The sequence below is a fragment of the Mixophyes fleayi genome, chromosome 3 (genome assembly GCF_038048845.1).
Source record: "Mixophyes fleayi isolate aMixFle1 chromosome 3, aMixFle1.hap1, whole genome shotgun sequence".
NCBI lineage: Eukaryota > Metazoa > Chordata > Amphibia > Anura > Limnodynastidae > Mixophyes > Mixophyes fleayi.
The window spans coordinates 283,311,179-283,325,006 of record NC_134404.1 but is presented as its reverse complement, the minus strand read 5'-3'; the positions used below and the strand labels follow the sequence as shown (position 1 = coordinate 283,325,006).

Sequence of the window (13,828 nt, the reverse complement as noted above, 5' to 3'; positions counted from 1 at the left end):
TGATCAATAGGAGCAGTTTGCGGAAGCATAGGAGAAAAGGAGGAAGAACGTTCCTTCTCAGCCTTCCTTTCTCTGTATCTCCTGTCGATTCGGATAGCTAACTGCATAAGTTCTTCGAGGGATCCCGCAGTAGGGTACTGGAGTCCTTAATTTGCTCAGAGAGACCCAGACGGAATTGACTACGAAGCGCTGGGTCATTCCATGCACAGTCTGAAGACCAATGCCTGAAGTTGGAACATTATTCCTCAGCGGAACGTTGCCCTTGTAATAAAGATCGAAGCTGTGCTTCGGCAGAAGCAACTCGGTCCGGGTCATCGTAAATCAACCCAAGTGCTTCAAAGAAGGCGTCCACAGACTGCAACTGACGACTGTTGGAATTCAGGCTGAATGCCCAAGATTGCGGATCCCCTTGTAGGAGAGAGATAATTATACCCACTTTTTGCTGTGGAGATCCAGACGAGAGTGGTCTCAATTTGAAGTAGAGCTTGCAGCTTTCACGGAAGTTTCATGGAAGAGCCTGCGATCTCCCGAAAAGTGGTCAGGTAAATGCATCTTTGGTTCCACCACGGCGGACTGAGCAGCTTGTGAGGCTCTGGACGCCTGTTCTTGGGCAGCCTGCCGCTGGGACAGCTCCTGGACCATTTGGGACAAGGTCTGGATTTGTCCTGCCAGCACTTGTGCCGGACTTGGTTCCATAGGACCGAATGTGATACAATTCACTCACTCCTAGTGTAAATTTTTTTTTTTTGGCCGGTTATAATGTTAGGAACCCCAACAGCCAGCAACACAAAACCCGGAGTCTACTCAGAAGTCTGGTTTTCGCTGGAGCCCCTAGTGGTGGGGACAGACTTGGCCGCAGACAGCTGAGGGTCGTGAGTTGTGCGCTGACTGGGGAGAACCCAGCAATAGCGTAAAGGAGCAATTAGCAGAGTGAAATCCAGGCAATTGTCGAGGGCCGGCAGCAGACAGAATATCCAGTACACAAAACCGAGGACAGAGGTCACAGGCAAATCAGCAGCATAGGAGTCAGGCAAAAGGTCTAGGGGCACAGGCAATCAAACGGAGTCAGGTATCAGGCAAAGGTCGGCAACAAATAATCAAATCCAATGGTAACAGGAGCAGGAAATATAGCAGGCTAGTAACAGCAAAGCAGGAACTATAACCGGCAGGAAGGCTTTGCCCCTTCCTGCCTTAAATACCAGCATGGTCCAATGGGAGAAAGGCAGCCCTGGGATGGAATAATTAGCCAGCTGACTTCTTTAGTATTTGCGCACGCGCCCGGCTATCCTGAATGCCAGAGCACGGCGCAGCACAGTGAATGCGTCCCGACCGTTGTCTTGGCAACGGTCGGGACAACCCGGAAGTGACGTTCCGGTCATCATGACGACGGCCGGGACGCGAGGGCAGAGAGTCGCGGCAGTGCCCGGAGCCGCCGCAGCTCATGACAGTTTGTGGGTTAAGCTCTATTATCAAGGGTGACTGAGAGCTTGATGTTTCTGGTTGATCAGATTGCGGAAGAACAGGTTTACTTTTCTTTCCGAAGAAGTTGGCAGAGGAACCTTGAGATGGTTTCTTTTTCTTGTGAGACATGGTTGCCGTGGAGAGCATTCAGAGTGCCTATGTAGAGTGTGGATGAGTAGGAAAAAAATTAGGGATGTTGTCGGAGCATAAGTGGATGGTCCCTCAGGTCCAGGACTAGTAGTAGAGATTTACATTGAGGATGCCTGGAGGGCAGGAGGCAGTTCCAGAATTAAAAGGAGATCAAGTGGTGTGGATCTCGACCCGCCATCAGATGGCAGCAAAGTCCAACAGTTCTTAGAGTAGGTGTACCGTATAGGGTGGTGGCAGGATGATGATAGTATAGAGCCACTGACTGGAGCCCTAGCACTAGTGGAACAAAAGCAGAGTGTGCGTGCTAGGCTCAGTAGTAACAGCTTCCCAGAAAGGTGAAGTCAGGGAGAGATACGTTGGTACTTGCCAACCTGCGGAGTATGTCTATGTGAAGAGACAGGAGTGTGGGCGGTTCGGCCTGAGGGACAATGAACATCCAGAGGTGAAAAGTTGTACGGACGATACACAGGGTAGATGACAGTCCCATTCAGTAAGCAATGTGAATTTCTATATTTTCATTTGTTTTGATATGTTTATCTATATTCTCATTAATTTCACTGTAAGATTGTTCAACCTTGTATTAAAAAAAGTTTACTAAAAAAAAAAAAAAGTGGAGGTATCACAATTTGCTATTTTCAGCAGCATCCCATGATGATCTCATGCTCTCAACACTGGGGGTTCGCCCTTCTTTCTTAGGTGGCTGATGCCTCTAATGTGTTATCGTACTTCTGTACCCAACATTCAGCAGCACAGTGAATTCACACCCACAGACAACAGGCACCAGGTTTAAATGTAAGCTCAGTGTGGTGAAGCATAGATTAGCGTCCACACCTCAAGTAAGCCTGTGTCAACTGTTAGCAGCACAATGGGTCCACATCCTCTCGCAGCCTGTGACAGTTTTAAAGTTACTGAATGCATTTTATAAGTTGCTGGAAGCCAAAAATGTACCATCTCTGTATCAAACACGTTGCACATTTTACCAGTACACTGGGATCAGTTTGAATGTTATACAGAACTCATTAAATCTGTACCACTTGACAGGCTTAACACATGTTGACATACAAATACCATAAGGAGTAGATGGCAAAAGCTATCTAATCCCTGACATGTTTCTAAAATTTGAAATAATATAACATCTAGTTAACCAACTTAGTAAAAATAAAATGTAATATTGTCAGTGCAAATTAAATTTGTTATTCAACAATCAAACAGCAAAAATATTATTTTGTGTAAAGGTATTGAAAGGCTTACAGGTATTTTTTTTTATTAGTAAATAGATTGAGGGGCTTGTTTCATAACATGATGCAATGAGTTTAAATGGGCTGTAACCCATCACAACTAATCAGATTATAGGTGTCATGTTTCTGTTTTACAAAATTAAAGTATGTTTTTTACTCACGACAGCCAAAGCCGTTTTTTGCCGTTAACAGACTATACAATTAGCATGTCTAAACTGCACCAACAAGAGCTCCAATAATCATTATTATCATTCACAATATTGTGTGTGTTCTACAATCGAATGGTTCAAATGATTATATAGTACATTCAGATGATCTGTACAATCAAAATATTCATGTGCGTGTGGTAAGCTTATAATATTTTACATGTTAAATAATAATCGAAAACCATACTTGCCAACTTTTCCTTGTTGGCTTCAGGGAGATCCTGGGGGAAGTGGGCGTGCGGGAGCGGGGCTTGACGAATCGCATAATTTTGACCCCCCCAAACGATTGTCACAATTTTGGTCAATTACAGCAGGGGGCGGGGATGACAATATTTGTGTCATTAAGCCCTGCCCCCCGCAACTTATCTACTTATCTCCCAGGAGCCCGGGAGGTATCCCAGAAATGTAGGTGTCTCCCGGGAATTCCGGGAGAGTAGGTAACCATGCATTAAAGAAAAGCAGCTAATGAATCTCTAGAGACTGAAGTGTCTTTTACATTTCTGTCTCCATTACTGAAGTCATGTTGTCTTACCTGTCAGTCTTTGATTAGATCTTGGTCTCCATGAAAATGGCCACCTCCATAGGCATCAATACATGGACATAGGTCACAATTTCTGAACTGTGTCATCATGCCACAGATGGTGAAGCCAACCACGTCTTGTACTGGCTCAGCATCAGGGAGAATGCCAGACTCTTCTGGGACTGAGGGAGATCAACCCTTTTTTAGGGAGTCTCCCTGACATTCAGGAGAGTTGGCAAGTATGTCGAAAACATAAGATGATAATGTGTATGGCCATTAGGGAGGCAGAGCTGTGCATGATTTTGTTCCCGTATTCTTAAGCAAAACCAAGCCACCATCGTAAATGAGTGCAAGAACGGCCAAAGTAAATTACTCCATATTTATTCATATATGTGTTTGTTTGGATTAGCTCTACTATAGATTATTATTATTATTATTATTATTATTATCATCATTAATTTATTAGGCGCCACAAGGTATCCGCAGCGCCGCACACAGTACCAACAGTAGACTATACAGGGTGAAACCATACAGAACAATGAACAAAAAGTACCAATACTTCAGAAACTCCGGCTAGTCATATGCAGTAAAGACGGAGCGGAAGAACAGTTATGGAGACAGGAGGGGAGGGGGCCCTGCTCATACGAGCTTACATCCTAAGGGAGGGTAAACAGACCAGGCACAAGAGGAGCCAGTTGAGGCAAGAGGAGAGAAGGGAGGATGAGCAAAGGGAGGAGATGGGGGTTAAGTAGATGGTTGGTAGGCTTTGAGGAAGAGGTGAGTTTTGAGTGCACGTTTGAAGGAGCACAGAGTAGGAGAGAGACGGATGGAACGAGGGAGGTCGTTCCAGAGAAGGGGGGCTGCACAGGCAAGGTCTTGGATTCTGGAGTGGGAAGAGGTGATAAGGGTGGAGGAGAGGCGGCGGTCGTTGGCCGTGCGCAGGAAGCGGGCAGGAGTGTGAATGGAGAGGAGGTTAGAGATATAAGGGGCAGTAGAGTTGGAGAGAGCCTTGTAAGTGGTGGTGAGGAGTTTGAAAAGGATTCTGTAGGGGAAGGGGAGCCAGTGTAAGGCAAGGCAGAGAGGGGAGGTAGAGGAGCAGCGGCGTGAGAGGAAGATGAGTCTTGCGGCCGCATTGAGTATAAAGCGGTGGGGGAGAGACGGGAGTGGGGGAGGAGGTTACAATAATCAAGGCGGGAGATGATGAGTGCGTGGATGATAGTTTTGGTGGCATCCTGAGAGAGAAAAGGACAGATGCGGGCTATGTTGCGTAGTTGCAAGCGACAGGCTTGGGCAAGGGAATGAATGTGGGGGGCAAAAGAGAGAGAGGAGTCGAGGGTGACACCCAGGCAGCGAAGTTGGGTGACAGAGGACATGGTGGTGTTGTTGACGACAATAGAGAGGTCATCGTGGGATGGGAGTCTGGGCGGAGGAAAGACAATGAGTTCAGTTTTAGAGATATTGATTTTGAGAAAGCGCTCTGACATCCAGGAGGAGATGGCGGAGAGGCAGTCGGATACCCGAGCGAGGAGGGTGGAGGAAAGATCAGGAGAGGAGATATAGAGTTGAATGTCGTCAGCATAAAGGTGATACTGAAGACCTAAGGAGGAGATGAGAGCACCAAGGGAGGAAAGAGGGTTCAGTTAGAGGAAAAGAGGGTTCAGTTAGTAGCGGTTTCTTTGGCGGTTTTAAAACATGGCCACATATTGCCAGTGGTTTTCTCATCCAAACCGCAGGATTTACTATCGAGTTGTTTGGAGGATAAAAGGTAAAAACCTAGGGAAAAACGCCAGGTAAAAGGTGGTTGTGAGAAGCGAGATATCTATCTGACCATACAGAACATAAGAATAGGTACAATACACTTATTAATTATACACTTATTAATAATGAGGGTAATCATTATTAATTAAGGAGGAAAAAAATAATTATGATCTTATGGGGCAAAATTAATTTCTGAATATATTATGGGAGGATCAATGTATCATTTCATCATTATATTATGGTGGCAGTACTATTTGATTGCTAACAGGGCAATAATAATTTACTTATGATGGAAGCAACACTTATTATTTTATGATGTGAGCACCATTTATAGTGCACACTTGTGGCATTACAAGTGCCAGCATGAACTTGTGCCCATTATGCCCTCAGTTAATTAGAATTAGTAATAGAAATATAATATTACAGAACATCATTATATATTATATCTAAATGTTAATCTATTCACAGGCTTCAACTTTGTTGTTAAATAAATGTTGGGAACACTATTAAATTTAGAATAGATTTATTTTTTAAATAAAATGATATAACATTTTTTATGACTCTTCAGATTAGTGTTAGACTTATTACACTACTTGTTTCACTACACATTGATTCTGTTCTGACTCGTTCATCCGGGTCCAGCGGGGATGAAACAGACAGTTAGGGATTTAAATCAGACACCACTGTGGATTAGGGAAGATTTATAAACCCATCACTCAACTCTATGTTTTTACTCTGTCCATTATTAATGCATGATGGGGAAAAAATGTGCCTATTGTAATAAATGAGGACCCGTTAATTGTAATTTATATTCATAGACTGCAATCTCTTGGGTTAAGTAATAATGTGGGGGGAGTTTATAAGTAGTCCCTCACCCACATTAGGGTCTGATGACTGTTGAAGTTTAATAATTGGATGAAGGTGGTAATCAATATATTCTGTACACTACAATCAGTTGCGATGAGATTAGTATGCAATTGAATAATTATTATTGCAAATAACAACATGCATAAATTAGTTTAATCTATTTATTTTAGTTAATATAAAATATAAAGTGGTAAAGAGGCTAAATAATGTTTACAACATACAAATTACATCGAGTTTGGTATCATTCTGTTCTCAATTGCATGAGAATGTTTCCGGAATTATTTATGTAGGGTTCACCCTTTGTGAACGCTAGTTATAAATATCACTTTTTTATCCACTAAATAGCCAGCTCACAGGAATCATAAAAAACTGTTTATACAGGTCTACAGGCGGGAATCTGGAGAAGGGCACCTGGCAATCTCAAGGAACATGACCAAAGGAATCTACCAATGACACATCAAGTTCCTGGGAGGTCAAGACCCTTCAACCTATGAATGAAGACCTTAATTCTATAACTGTGTATCTATGTGATGCCACTGCTTTTTACAACTGTACAGTGTATAAATTGTTAAGCCTTGGCGCTGGAACCCAGAACATTCTCATAGCAGCCTATGCTAGTACTAGCAGGTGCATGCTTATGCATACCAAACTTTGCCTTGTAATATATTTTGCAAATAAAATCTTTGTGCTTTGGAACCACGGCGATCGCATTAAACAATCTTTATTGGTGACTATAGTTACGGACTTAGCATGATGTTTAACTCATATGGGCGCTACTGCAGCGCTAAACTTTTTAGCTAATGCATTTCCTGCTCTAAAATAGATAAAGTGAGTCCATCACACCTCCAAAACACCCCAAGGCCCCTTTTATTCACCAAACATGGCTTATTCACCTCCATTCAAACCATGAGCAGAGGAAAATCAGCAGTTGTACCTCATGTTTGAGGCCAACTACAGTACACTCATACAAGTTATTTGATATGTATAACGTTTTGACTTTTGTTTAATTTTTAAAACAAGGCATTTTTTTACATTTTTTTTTTAAAATAGAGCACATTACTAAAAAACAACCCCCTACAAACATGTGTATTGTAACAAAAAAACACTTGTCTTAAATTATCTCAACATTAAGTTATACTTTCTCAGAGATCCTGAAACAAAGTTGTCAAAACACAAAACAGGAAGTCGGGAAAAACAGTAAAATTTTCAACCGTAAACTGACCCAAATATATCATTTTGTTTGGCATGGAGAATCCACAGAAGGTTCTGTGTTGACAAGTCAAATGTCAGGTCAATATATTTTATACTTTTGAGCTAGCTCCTCAAAGGGCATATTTTACCCCCTCATAAAATGAACAAGGTAGAATGTAAATTATTAGAGCCAATCTTAGTATGAGACATGAATGATGCACCACAATACTTTTATAACCTCATTTATAAGGAATGTTACCTGGTTATAGAGGCCATGTTATAAGTTATTCAAAGTCCATGGGGTATGTTTACTAAACTGCGGGTTTGAAAAAGTGGAGATGATGCCTATAGCAACCAATCAGATTCTAGTTATCATATATTTAGACCTTTCTACAAAATGACAGTTAGAATTTGAATGGTTGCTATGGGCAACATCTCCACTTTTTCAAACCCAGAGTTTATTAAATATACCCCCATGTCTTTACTTTAACCACTTGTATTCCTGTTTATTTTTCATAGTGCACCCTTTACCCATCACTGAGCAAAGTGGAAATGCTTCATTGTATGGTGTCAGTGACATTATTTTAATTTAAAATTAAGAAATGACCAAATAAGCTTATTGAACTAAAACAGAAAAAAAACATAAAAATGCATTAATCACATAGCACAAGGGGTTATTTTACCATCTATTTTTCTAGAATGCAGTAAAACATTACTGACCCCCCCACAAAGCAAGAAAGCAGGCAGTGGAGAAGACAACACATGCAGTTCAGGAAAGAGTCTCTGTAGTTTGGCATGACTGCAAAAACTAATTCAGCTGTGTCCAGAGAACATTCTGTAACAGAATCATCTTTCTTTGTATAACTACATGATAGTTGACCTTATTACAATATAAAACACATATTAAACATACATTATGCATGTGTTATATAAATGCACTCAACACTAAATATCTTACATTACTATTAACTGCGTTATGTGGCAGTTGTACACACTATACTGTAAAATAGTTTGCTTACAAAATGCCAAAATATAAAATAGTCTAACATAAAAATGCTCTAAAATGATAATATATCACCAAATATATTCTAAATTAAAATAAAATGATGATAAAAGCATAGAGAAAAAGGGTGAACTCACCATAGGTCACTTCTGTGCGGTTTAAAGAGCGTCTGTGAGGACAGCTCTGTCTCAGCTGGAGGTGCATGTAAGGAGAATGGAAGGACTGCAGCCCTCCTTCAGCTCAATGCTCCTGGGCTAGAACTGTCACTAGCTAGTCATTGGTTTTAGAGGCAAGAGGAAATAATGCACTCCTCTGCTTGTTACATAACCTTCAGACTCAGCAATCAAAGCGATGTGCTCACTTCAGGAGGCAGCAGAATACAAGCATTGAACAAGACTGCTCCTTTCTCACTCCCCAAAGTAAGGAGTCCTGGGAAAGTTAATGGCAAAGCATTAACACTTCATGCCAGGCAATGTCTTACACATTATTTGCACTCTGATAGCTACTGTCTATATTAAATATAAAATATCAGCAATTTTATACATACTGTATTTAGACATAGGTCCACATTATATACGTGGTGATAAGTTTGGCTGAGATGCCAGACAGGAGATTTATCCAGACACAGAAGCTGCCACCTCCTCCCATTAATGCTGCACTGCACCACACCTTTGCCCTCAACAGTCACCACTTCAGAGCTTTGACCCTACAGCATCACTACACACACAAGTAGCACAACACACGCTCAGCCACAGGACTGATAAATAACTGTGTAAAACAAGGACTTATATCTCACCACAAAAATCATTGGTAGTAGGTCTGAAATGCCAGCTTGCCATAATGTTAATTTTTGACATCTGTCTTTCAAGTGCCAACATTTTCTGCAGGGCTGCATTATCTAAACATGTAATTAAAATAAGGTATATGCAGTATATATGATTTAAGGCTTTGATAAATGGTGATTTATTTTTCCTAGACACAACAGATTTCCTGAATAACCCTTCATACAATTAGGACAGGCATAGCAATGTTACAGTTAGCTGCCCTAGAACCATAGGACAATAGAACACAACAAGATAAATAAAAGATTTGCAGCCTGTGGGTTATATGTCACATATGTTACAGAGTATATTGGGAACCACCTGTCACAGAGCCTAGGATTCTCGGACCTTGATTTGCCAAGTTTAATGCTACTCTTACCAGAGGCGCAAAGTCTAACGTAGCGGCTGGTATTCTCTAGGGACCCTCGCAAAAAGGTATGGGTTTCGCTGCTTCTACTACACAGGTCGCGGTCCTCTAGGGAGTACTTGGTGATATTAACAGGAAACAGGCAACAGGATTTGCGAACGGCTGGTGGTTAAGCACTCGGACAGTCTGCGGACTGCAGAGCTTCACTACTAGAGTGGTGGAAATAAGAGCAGTGAACTGTGGGCTGCAGAGTATTACCGCTGGAATGATGAAGATGAGAGCGATGATCTGCGGGCTGCAGAGTATTACCACTGGAGTGGTGAAGATGAGAGCAGTGAACTGCGGGCTGCAGAGTATTACCGCTGGAATGATGAAGATAAGAGCGATGATATGCGAGCTGCAAAGTATTACCACTGGAGTGGTGGAGATGGAAGATACACAACCTACTCAGAGCAGGTAGTAGACCTAAAGAACAGGCATTGAGTGAAGAGGGGGTGTGTCTTAAATAATAGGAGGCCTAATTGAGGGCCAATAGGAAGTCAGGCAAAGTTTTAAAGAGAAATCGGGTAGCGCATGTGCAGTATGGTGGCTTAGTGGTTAGCACTTCTGCCGCATAGCACTGGGGTCATGAGTTCGATTCATGACCATGGCCTTATCTGTGTGGAGTTTGTATGTTCTCTCTGTGTTTGCGTGGGTTTCCTCTGGGTGCTCCGGTTTCCTCCTATACTCCAAAAACACACTGATTTAACTGGCTGCTATTCATTTGCCCTTAGTTTCTCTCGGCCTGTGTCTGTGTAGGTGTATGTTAGAGGATTTAGAGTGCAAGCTCTAATGGGGCAGGGACTGATGTGAATGAGATCGCTGTACAGCGCTGCAGAATTAGTGGCGATAGATAGATAGATAGATAGATAGATAGATAGATAGACTTTTGGAAGTTACAAGATGCTTTTTGTTTTTTAACATTTGAGGTATTGCATCCTTTTAGATAAAAACCAACATGCATTAAAAAAATAAAATTAATATGTTAGAAATGTATTTTATTCAAATTATAATTCATTGATCCTAACTATGTTATTGTATAACAATGACAAACGAAAAATAGAGTATAGCATTGCAACATTTTTTGGGAATAAGAATAACACCATATTCTATCAAAATAGGATGTAAGAATGATTTTTTTCTAAGTTAAGTATAACTACATAATACATTTTGTTCATTTCTTTATGTATCCTATTAAAAATAGCATCATTTCATAACACTTTCAACTTAAAACAAATTTCATCTTGCGATATTGTTTTTGGCTTATTTTCTTCTTTCTTAATTGACTTGTGTGGCAAATCTATCAAAATTACTTTGTTTTTAATATTAGCTTCAAACACACAACTATTGCAATAGTGAAAAAGTAATATTCCAGCGCTAAATATACGATGATATATAATTAAAACCAATCTTACAACATAAGTCAATCAAGAGGCAGTGGTATCCACAAACAACATAAACTAGATGATGTTTGCACAACAATAAGTCCGATTATAAGTCATGAGTACAAGTGATCTATGAACTAATGACTTATAATCGGACTTATTGTTGCACAAACATCATCTATTTATATTGATATCACTCCTTTAAGACTAAATTTCATCACAGATCGCCACTGCCACATACCAATTGCCACAAACACATATCTGCCATATTTGCAACTATCATTGATACAGCCAGCACTATTAGGGATTCATAGAGTACCAACCTAGGTAATCACCAACATCACTAATTTTGCGTTTGAATATTACTTTTTCATTGTGGATCTATACATACGGGGTTTGGGATCACCATGTGCTCTTTTCAGCTGCTTTAGCAAGATAAGAACATGCATTTGCGCATTTCAACCTGTGTCATTAACTATTGAAGTAGGCCGATGGTTTGCATGAAAATATGCCTCCTAATAGCCAAATCTTAAAGATATGTGTTAGTCAGAATTGGACGCATCACTAAGGGGAGTGGTTGACTTGCATCTCCATCACCTTACTGTACTGAACTTACCTGTGATTGACCACAATGTACTTTTCTAACTACAATGAGTCACAAGTGTGAGTTACAATCAACTCAAGCCTGCAAGTTGTGCACAAATCTTGTAAATGGACATACATAAATCAGGTTCTTAGCCTATTGACAGGAGTGAGCTGGGCCATGAATTATTATAAAGTATGAAATAAGACAACACATTAGAGACATATAAAATGTAAAAAGAAAATGAACATTGATTCTAGGCACTACCTACTATCAATTACTTGTGAGGCCTTCACAGGTACTAGCTGAGATCTGACTGATGATTCCATAGGTCTATCTTTTCACCTTTGGATGCTCTTTCACCACTTCTAGAGCTCTCACTGCTATAAGCTGTGAATCAGCTGTGACAACTCTCAGGTAGTCTATGGATAAGAAACTAGTGACGTTTTCTGTGCACATGTAGTCACTGAAACCACTTGTGACAACAGATACCTCATGTGTTTTTCTTTATTAAAGAAAAGGGGAAAAAAATCAATTTCAGATCCATAAATTCTGCCAAATTAATGAAATAAGCAGCTGTGTGCTGGAACCTTAATAATGGAAACTGCTTTTAATGAAGGTTTCAATAGACCCTTTACTTCAGTAACAAGGAAGGAAATGTACTATGATCTCTTGACATCTCTCATTGATTTGTATCTAAGGCTTGATTAGCTTGGCAAGTACATGTTCATCAATAGAAATACACCTTCTATACTTCCTAACTTGTATTGCTGCCTACGTGGGTGTATTTGCACAGAATTCTTTTGAACAAACCTTTGGAGGAATCGACTGTCTGCCAAAATGATGCTGCCCTCCCAAACGAAAGGTCACAAGTCACACCTATTATTCCTACTGTAACAAGCATCAGGCAACATATTAGGGATCTTTGTAAAAACTGATGTATAGGTAATGCAAAAAAAGCTGTATTAAGCCTCAGTCAATATTGTGTCCCTTTATCTCTATAGACGCTATGAGAGGTATTTGTATATTTTGGAACTGCTGGCAAGACTGCAATTACTTTTTTTTACTTTTACAGGCAATTTTGTTAGCAGACAGTACCGATCATATATCAAATGAGGAGGTAACTGCAGAGTGATAAAGTAAATATAACACAAGATTCCTAAGAACTGATCATTCATGTCACAATAGCACTGTCAAAGTATTTGTTAAACAGATAACGAGCAGGGAAGAAGAGCCCATGTGGGATTAAAACATAAACACACAAATAAGTACTGGAGATATCAGGGGTGAGGGGAAAATTATATTTGAACAGTTGCTTTTGGAAACAATCATCAGAAATCAAGGGTCATCAATGGCACAATGGTATTCCTTCTACCAAATGTGCCAGGACCTATAGACTGTTTATGATAGGTATAATATTTCCTCATGGCCACCAGAATCAGTTGTTGATTGTAGTCTACGTTTTTCCAATTATTATTTGCTCCGTTCATTTGTATACAACTCTTTATTAAAGTCCCTTTGATACATTGTATGTTGATGGCTTGTTTTGAATGCTTGCTATTAACTCTTGAAATGACAATATATTTATCATTATCATCAGCTATTTATTTAGCGCCACTAATTCCACAGCATTGTACAGAGAACACACTCACATCAGTCCCTGCTTCATTGGAGCTTACAGTCTAAATTTACTAACACACACACAGACAGAGAGAGAGAGACTAGGATCAATTTGATAACAGCCAAATAACCTACCAGTATGTTTTTAGAGTGTGGGAGTAACAAGGAGCACCCGGAGGAAACCCACGCAAGTACAGGTAGAACATACAAACTCCACACAGCTAAGGCCATGGTCGGGAATCAAACTCATATCCCCAGTGCTAGCCACGAAGCCACTGTGCTGCCCATCGTTTGAAACTAAAATTACAAATCCAGCATAAAATTTAAATTAAATGTAAACCAACAACCCTTATAGTGTAGAGTATTTGTAATAATTCCACCCCCTTCTCTGGTTACTGTCTCTATTCCCTCTGCTTATCCTGCCAGCACTGCCTATTTTGCACAGAAAGTTTGGTGTAGTTTGGAAATCTCATATAATTTCCCAGAGACAATCTATAGCCTATACTATTAAAATGTAGTTTACACTGTTGCATTATTACTCTATGCAAAGTATAAAATGTTTTAATTATAATACAAAATGAATATTAATGATTAAAGACTTGTTGACGTGATAAATATG

The 13,828-nt window shown here is 40.3% G+C and overlaps 1 protein-coding gene across 1 annotated transcript in view; it reads right to left on the bottom strand.

Annotated features, from left to right (window-relative positions):
- Positions 1 to 13,828, bottom strand: part of GALM (galactose mutarotase) — a 254,174-nt gene that overhangs the window by 82,661 nt on the left and 157,685 nt on the right. The window lies entirely within an intron of this gene.